General features: G+C 41.6%; 1 long non-coding RNA gene across 1 annotated transcript; it reads left to right on the plus strand.

Moving 5' to 3' along the window:
- The first annotated feature begins 822 nt into the window (after positions 1-822).
- On the plus strand, positions 823-5810 carry LOC148005516 (uncharacterized). The gene is made up of 2 exons (XR_015623436.1): positions 823-1003; positions 4033-5810. It is a non-coding gene; the product is annotated as an uncharacterized LOC148005516 (long non-coding RNA).
- The last annotated feature ends 3248 nt before the right edge of the window (positions 5811-9058 follow it).

A 9058-nucleotide genomic window follows, 5' to 3' on the forward strand; every position in this document is an offset into this window, starting at 1 on the left:
CATGGTGTTAGCATATTACTAATGTGTTGGGTCAAAATTGAAATCATATGAATTAGACATCTAGAAGTTGGTTCTGATATAATTTAACCAGAAAAACCATATTTAAAAATTTCACTCTGTTCATTCCATTTTACCACCAGCCCTGTAGACTGGTCACATCTCAATAGATCCTTTGGATTCTGCCTCCTGTAGAGTTGTTTAACTTATTGTTACATGTGTCCTGAATTCAGAATTTTATATAATGTAGTCAATTTGGTCCCCATGGCTTCATCATACATTATTGGCATAAGTTTCCAAAGAAGCTTCAGGGTCTAATTAGAGGGTATGAGATAATAACCAACCAATAACTGTCTCAAATAGAGACCCACTCCAAAGACAAGCAGCAATCCCTCACACTGTTAATGATACTCTATTATGACTGCATGCAGGAGTCTAGCATGGTTGTTCTCTGAGAGGCTGTTCCCAGTAACTAGCTCACACAAATGCAGAACTACACAGGCAAACAGAGAATGGAAGTTGAGGACTCTGATGGAAGAATAACAGGAAGGATTTCAGCCCCAACACAACTCCACAGGTAGACCAAGAAACTATCTTGGATATTTGAGACTCTCAGAGAATAAACCAGTGTAGGGAGCTGCGAAGTGCTGCACCTCAAAGATGACGCTGGTTTCTGCCTTTCACCCTCCCCACGGTGAGCGCTCCTTGTAGTAAACAAGTCCTTATTTGGCTATGCCTGCCTGACCTGCTAGGTTCCACATAGTGACAGCCTATTGGTGGGACCCATGTGGCTCACTGGGGTTGGCCAGTAGGAAGGGATTTAATGTGATGTAGGGCATTCCCCGGGTTGTAGTAGTAGAAGATTGTATCAAGGTTCCCGAATAAACTGCTTGAAGAAGATCTCCTCTGGTTGTGTCTTCCTTGCTGGTCGAGGTTGGGCGCAACAAGTGGTGGCCCTTACGGGGACACCCTGAGATCAGAACTTCTTGGATTCAGGGTAGTGCTGGTAAGTTCCCAAGGTAAGGTGGGACCATAAAGACCTCGGGAAATAAGCGGCCATAAAGTCTCAGGGTAGTGAGCAAGAAAGTTCGTGGTAGCAGTGAACCGAAAGTAAAGTTTGCAGCAGTAGCGAACCGAAAGTAGCAAGACGCACCGTGAATTTAGCCATAGCAGCATAGAAAGTTTTTGTCATGGGGACCTCACAGTCTCATCCAATTTTTCTGGCTCTTCAAGAGCTGTTTGAGTGAAAGAAACTAAAAATAAAAAAGAGCACCATAGAGAGATTCTTGAGCGAATGCAATGCCATTGCACCCTAGTTCGCAGTCTCTGGTAATCTTACTGTGGCAAGTTGGGAAAAATTAGGGAAAGACCTTGATTTTGCCTGGGAACAGGGGACTCTAAGACCTGGGGTTCTTCCAGTGTGGCACTTAGTGCGTAGTTGCCTTGAGGTTCAAAAATGTTGTCAGGCAGCTATAGAGAAGGGGCAAGCTACCCTGGAAATGCTTCAAGATAAGCAGGGAAGTGCAAAAGAGACAGACTCAAAAAAGACAGATACAGAGGAGGAAACAGAAGAAGAGTTACAAGAGTTGATAGATCAAATGCGGAAACAGTCTCTAAGGAATAGACAGAAGAAGAAAAGGAAAAAGCCTAAAATGGCGGAGGAACCTCCTGGGCGGTTCCCCTCAGCTCCTCCCTGCAATGTTGTAGAGGGAGGAAGTAGAGTTTCAGGTAGTACATTCTGCCCTGAAGTGTGGAGAGCAGTTTGTACTGAGCTGCATTTGGCCTATCCTGTCTATGTGGATGCTAATCAACAAAGATATCATGAGCCTCTTGATTTCAAGGTGATTAAAGCCTTGGCTGAGTCAATGAGAACATCTGGTATAACTGCCTGCCTCCTTTACTATTGCTTAGAAAGAGGCTCTGCACAGATTTTGCATGACTCCTAATGATTGGACTAACCTGGCGCGAGTGTGCCTCAGCCCAGGGCAGTATCTAGATTGGAGAGCTTTTCTAATTGAATATGACAATGAACAGGCTGCTGCCAATTTAGCGACAGGAGGTGGGCTGGCAGCCTGGGACAGAGACATTTTGTTTGGGCAAGGGCGTTTTACTAATCAGTAGACAGGTTTCCCTGGGGAAGTTTATGCACTGAAAAATGAAGTTAAATTATTAGAGGGTAAGGGTTTGTTTATTGCCCCCAAAAAGGTACAAAAGGGCAATCTTGTAACTTATTTAGGAGCAAAAGTAAGTCCTTATACCATTATCCCCCAGAAGGTTGAATTGAGGAAAGATGATCTTAAGACTCTTAATGATTTCAAAAATTACTAGGAGATATTAATTGGGTCAGATGTTATTTAAAATTACCAAATTATGAATTAAAACCGTTGTATAATATTTTGGCTGAGGATTCGGTCTTGAATGCTCCTAGAAAATTGACTGATGAAGCAAGGGAAGCTTTAAAGAAGGTTGAAAAAAGATTACAAAGCGCCGGTTTACATTGATGGAAGGAGGGTGCAGACATCATATTATGCATTCTAGCCACCTACATGCAGCCCACAGGATTGTTGTGGCAAGATGGCCCTCTGCTTTGGGTTTAACCCAAGGCTTTTCCAGCTAGATCAGTAGAGTACTATCCTACAGCCGTTGCAGAATTAGCCCTGAATGGGATCCAATAATGCACTCAATTCTTTGGTGTGTCCCCTACCTCGATTATAGTGCCCTATACAAGTCAGCAGATAAAGATCTTATGTTGCACTGTGGATGATTGGGCCATATTATGCTACAGCTGCATGGAACGATAGATAATCATTATCAAAAACATCCTTTGCTATCATTTTTTAAGGATATCCAGTAATTTTTCCTAAGGTTACCTCCAGTGTTCCCATACAGGGGGCTCCAAACATTTTTACAGATGGGTCCAAAACTGGCTGTGGAGCCTATATGGTTGACCATGAAGAGCCAATTTTGTGTTAATATCAACCCAGATCTCCACAAGTAATTGAACTCAAGATTGTGCTGGAAGTGTTTAAAAATTGTTTGGTTTTTTTTTTTTGCCTTTAATTTGCTCTCTGATTCATCATATGTTGTTAATGCAGTTAAGATATTAGAAGTGGCTGGCCCTATTAAATTAGCAGTATGGTATGCCAGCTATTGAGGGAAATTCAGGAATTGATCTGGGGAAGAGATCACAAGTTTTTTATCCAGCATATCAGAGCTCATACAGGCTTGCCTAATCCTCTAAGTGAGGGAAATGATCTTGTGGATTGATGTACCCAAATGGAGTGTATGTTCTTAAGCTCATCTTTGGATCAGGCCCAACAGTTTCATCAACAATTTCATGTGCCTACAAAGTCTTTATGACAAAAGTTTCATTTGTCACTAGCTGATGCTAGACAAATAGTTTTGGACTGCCCACAGTGTGTGACTTTTCACCATCCCCCTAGTGTAGGGGTTAATCCTAGAGGCCTCTTGCCCCTAAAGATTTGGCAAATGGATGTAACTCACATATCTGGATTTAAAATACATTCATATTTCTGTGGATACCTGCTCAGGTGTCATTCATGCTATCCCTATGAGTGGGAAAAAGGCATGCAAAGTTATTGGCCACTGCCTAGAAGCCTGGGCTGCTTGGGGAAAGCCCCAACACTTGAAAACTGATAATGGCCCAGCATACACTGCCCAATCTTTCAAATCTTTTGTAAGCAAATGAATGTGAAGTTGAGCCATGGCCTGCCTTATAATCCCCAAGGACAAGGTATTGTTGAGCAAGCACATCGTACTTTGAAGGAATACGTAATTAAACAAAAAGGGGGAATAGGCCATGGCAGACCTCCCAAGGAACAGATATCCTTAGCCCTTTTTACTCTTAATTTTTTGATTATGGATGATGATGGCCTTTCTGCCACTGCCCGACATCAGTGTTCGGCAGGCACGTTGAAAGGTTATGCGAAGTGGAAAGTTGTGCTCACTGGATTATGGCATGGGCCAGATCTTGTGCTGGCATGGGCGAGAGGGTCTGTTTGTTTGTTTCCTCAGGACCGGCAAGATCCATTGTGGGTCCCCGAGAGATTGACCAGGTGGTGCAGGAAGAATGAAGATCCTGCTGTTGCTGACACTTCTCAGTGTGACCCAAGTGCTGGTCCAAATGGAGGCCCGGTGGGGGATACTATCGGTGTTCCTGAGACCCATGCCGATACGCCATGACCTTTAAGCCCACTCCTGTATGTGTTTATGTTCCTTTTGTGTTTATTGTTAGTAATGCTAGTCAAGAATTTGGAGAGGTGTTGTCATGGTCTAATGAGACCTTTTTTTATACACAATGCTGGGATGCAGAAAAGTTTGCTATCACTGTGGTTGCTCGCATGCCCAGATGGGTTCCAGCTCCTGTGGATGCCCCCCATGCTATAACTCTATTTAGACAAAAAGGGGATTTCGGCATCACCGCTGCCATAATTACAGCTATATCCCTTGCTGCAGTAGGAGAAACGACTGCTGTCATAGCTATGAGTCATTCTGTGAAGACAGCCCATACGTTGATTAATTTGTCTTCCAATGTGTACTCATCAATGATTGCTACAGTCTCTATTTATATAGAGAATCTCTGAATGTGATATTTAGAGGGAGCCTAGACTCACAGGCCAAAATAAAGCAGCGATTGAAGGAATGGCCAACCCACAACTGGATTAAACTGAGACCTATCCAATGGTCAGGAACTATACCCCGATACTAATAATGATACATTTATATTTGCTGACATGAGCCTAGCATAGCTGTCCTCTGAGAATCCCTACACAGAAGCTGACTGAACAGATGCAGAGACTCAAAATCTTCAAAGGTTCAAAGTCACTATTTGGACCTTGTACAGATTGGGGTAACTGGATTGTTACATACATGCAGAAAGCATAAAAGTACAAGGTGGTAAGAAAGAGGGCGGGAAGAAGAGTCATGGAATGCTGGTATATTGGCAGTTGGGGAATCAGGTCATATGGTAGGGGGGATTTTCTGGGAGTAAAATGTTCTAGGTCATTACATTTTTCTCTTTACTTTGTGAGACAATGGAGGACTCCTGATAGTCTGTGGTCATAATTTGACTAGTACTAAGGAAAAGATTGCCGGAGAAGAAGTGCAAGATACTATCTAGAAGGATAGATGAAAATTTGGGGATTCCGTATTGGTGAGTACTAAGGAATTATAAGGGTAGGGCTGAGATTTTCTAGCCAATGGGACCATGGAGGTCCCTGATAATTAGAGGGTGTCACCATTTATTATAATTACCTTTCTTGTATCTGTAAAAATATTTAATTAAACTACAAATTTTCTGGTGAGTTTAAAGACAGCAGATATACAGTGATGCTACATAATAGAGATTTCCCACACTTCAAGTAACAAGCAGGCTGAAAGAGAGAAGAAAATAATCCATGAGTAGGGAAACAACGAGACTGGGTGTTTCTGCTTCCAGTAAAAAACTTATTCAACCTCTGTCCTAAGGGAAACAGACAGTAACCCATGAACAGTGGGTCAACTCATCCACAAGGCGTGGGTCTTGTCAGTACACATGGCCTCAAATGGCTGCAAAAATCAGACGAGGGACTGTGTACAATGACTTTGGGAAGCAGGAATGTTTTAACACACTATATTACAGTGTTTTTATTGCTACTTACTTACCTGAAAACTCACCAAGATGTATATATTAATATGTGGAGATTATTTTCTGCCCACTGTAATGGCTATTTTTTTGTTGTTGTTGTTGTTGTCAATTAGACTAAAAACCAATAATGGTGACCATTCCCATTAAAGATTTCTGCTTAAGATTATTTGGGGGAAGTATATTTCTCACCTGAATAGTTGAGGGAAGAAGATACATTTAATCAGATTTTTAATCCAGATCTAATCTTGGCCGTCCTTTCTGCTGTAAGCTTCTATAAGGACTTGGAGCGTTGATGTATTTCCTGAGCATTGCCTGTTTGTCTTGCCTTCTTGTAAAATCCAGGGTTTTCTTTTTCTTATAATATAAAAGCCCAGGTGTTTGCCATACCAGTAATGGGCAAACCCTCTACATCTTAAACACTGTTGAAGAAAACACCTCACAGTGTTTCTACAGCCTCATAAAGGTATTTTATCCACTGAGGCTTCCTTACTTGGATTATTCCAGTTTGTTTAATGTTGACAATGAACCTACTAAGATATCCAAATTACCTCCATTTAAAAAATGACTTACATTACACTATTTTCAAAATGATCCTGAACCAATCCAGGCTGACATCACATGGAGGAGGACCCTAGTGTTGTGAGAGCTAGGAACACAATTCCATGAGGGTATCCTTATAAGAGGTCAGAGTGAGGCCTCCACAGAGAGACTCATTGAGGGACATTGGAATAGCGGGATCAGGAAATGGAATAGCAAAAGTATAATTGTGCACTCCTGAGACTGCAGAGCGGGAGAGATCACTAGTACTGCCAACCCCTACCCACATCCCTAGCCCAAGAGGAAACTGTGTAGGTCCTCTGGGAACAGGAAGATAGGGGCACTCAAGAGGCAGGTCCCCTGCGTTCGAGACACCGCCCGGATCTGAAGGGACTTGGTCAAAAGCTCCCTGCACCCAAACCTGTAGGAGGGTGAGCTAAAACTTCAGAGGGGTAGACACACCTGGGAAGCCAGAAGATACTACACTCTGCCCACATTTCTGACTCCAGAGGAAAACACCTAATGTCATTTGGGACCCCTGTGCACAGCGGCCCGAGGAAACGGTGGGGCCGGCCCTTTTCATTGCTGACCTCATGGAGAGCTCAAAGGCAGACTCCCAAGAGCAACTTCAGCCCAGAGACCAGAGGTAAGACCAACTTTTCTGCTCCAAGTGACCTGCCTGGGGGACTCAGGATACACGCCCACAGGAACAGCTGAAGAGCAGTAGACAGGAAAGACTACACGCCTGAAAGCAGAACACTCTGTTCCCATAACTGGCTGAAAGAAAACAGGAAAACAGGAAAACAGGTCTATAGCACTCCTAACACACAGGCCTAAAGGATGGTGTAGCCACTGTCAGAAATAACAGAACAAGGTAACAACAAGACATCCTGATGGTGATAGGCAAGTGCAGGAACTCAAGCAACAGAAAACAAGACTACATGGCATCATTGGAGTCCAATTCTCCCACCAAAGCAAACACTGAATATCCTAACACACCAGAAAAGCAAGATCTTGTTTTTAAATCACATTTGATCATGATGATGGAGGACTTTAAGAAGGACATAAAGAACTACTTTAGAGAAATGCAGAAACACAAGTAAACAAGTAGAAGCCTTTAGAGAGGAAGCAGAAAAATCCCTAAAAAATTCCAGGAAAACAAAATCAAACAGGTGAAGGAATAAATTGGAAGAGAAGCAATAAAGAAAGCCCAAAGGGAGACAACCCTGGATATAAAAAAGGAAGAGGGAAGGATCCATAGATAAAGCTTCCTACAAGAAATAGAGGAGAGAATCTCAGGAGCAGAAGATTCCAGAGAAATCATTGACACAACCATCAAAGATAATGTAAAACAGAAAAAGACACTGGCCCAAAACATACAGGAAATCCAGGACACAATGAGAAGATCAAACCTAAGGATAATAGGTATAGAAGAGAGTGAAGACTCTCACTTCAAAGGACCAGTAAATATCTTAAGCAAAGTCATAGAAGAAAACTTCCTAACCTAAGAAAGATGCCCATAAACATACAATAAGGTAACAGAGCTCAAATATATTGGACCAGAAAAGAAACTCCTCCCATCACATAATAGTCAAAACACCAAATGCACAAAACAAAGAAAGAATATTAAAAGCAGTAAGGGAAAATGTGAAGTAACATATGAAGGCAGACCTAGCAGAATTCCATCAGACTTCTCACCAGAGACTGTGAAAGCCAGAAGATCCTGGACAGATGTCACACACACCCTAATAGAACACAAAGGCAAGCCCAGGTTACTGTATCCAGCAAAGATCTCAATTAACATAGATGGAGAAACCAAGATATTCCACGACAAAACCAAATTTACACAATATTTTTCTACAAATCCAGTGCTATAAAGGAAAATAAATGGTAAAGCCCAACATAAAGAGGCAAGCTACACCCTAGAGAGAGTAAGCAACTAATCGTCTTGGCAACAAAACAAAAAGAAGAAAAGCACACAAACAATCTCACATCCAAATACAAATATAGCAGGAAGCAACAATCCCTATTCCTTAATATCTCTCATTATTAATGGACTCAATTCCCCAATAAAAAGTCATAGATTAACAAACTGGATTCGCAATGACGAGCCTGCATTCTGCTGCCTACAGGAAATACACCTCAGAGACAAAGACAGACCCTACCTCAAAGTGAAAGGCTGGAACAAACTTTCTGAGCAAATGGTCTGAAGAAGCAAGCTGGGGTAACCATTCCAATATTGAATAAAATCGATTTTCAACCAAAAGACTTCAAAAAAAGATAAGAGAGGACACTTCATATTCATCAAAGGAAAAAATGCACCAAGATGAACTCTCAATCTTAAATATCTATGTTCCAAATACAAGGGCAACTACAAACATAGAAGAAAACTTACTAAAGGTCAAAACACACATTGCACTTCACACAATAATAGTGGGAGATTTCAACACCGCACTGTCATCAATGGACAGCTCAAGCTCATGGAAACAGAAATTAAACAGAGACATTGACAGACTAAGAGAAGTCATGAACCAAATGGAGTTAACAGATATTTATAGAAAGCTATATCCTAAAACAAAAGGATATACCCTCTTCTCACCGCCTCATGGTACTTTCTCCAAAATTGAACATGTAATCTCATAAAAAAGGCCTCAACATATATAGCAAGATAGAAATAATACCATGCATCTATCAGATCACCACGGGTTAAAGCTGGTCTTTAATAACAATAAGGGAAGAAGACCCACATATACATGGAAGTTGAACAATGCTCTACTCAATGATAACCTGGTCAAGGAAGAATTAAAGAAAGAAATTAGAGACTTCTTGGAATTTAATGAAAATGAAGGTACAACATACTCAAACTTATGGGACACA

The sequence above is a fragment of the Rattus norvegicus genome, chromosome 6 (genome assembly GCF_021556685.1).
Source record: "Rattus norvegicus strain SHRSP/BbbUtx chromosome 6, alternate assembly SHRSP_T2T, whole genome shotgun sequence".
Taxonomy (NCBI): Eukaryota; Metazoa; Chordata; class Mammalia; order Rodentia; family Muridae; genus Rattus; species Rattus norvegicus.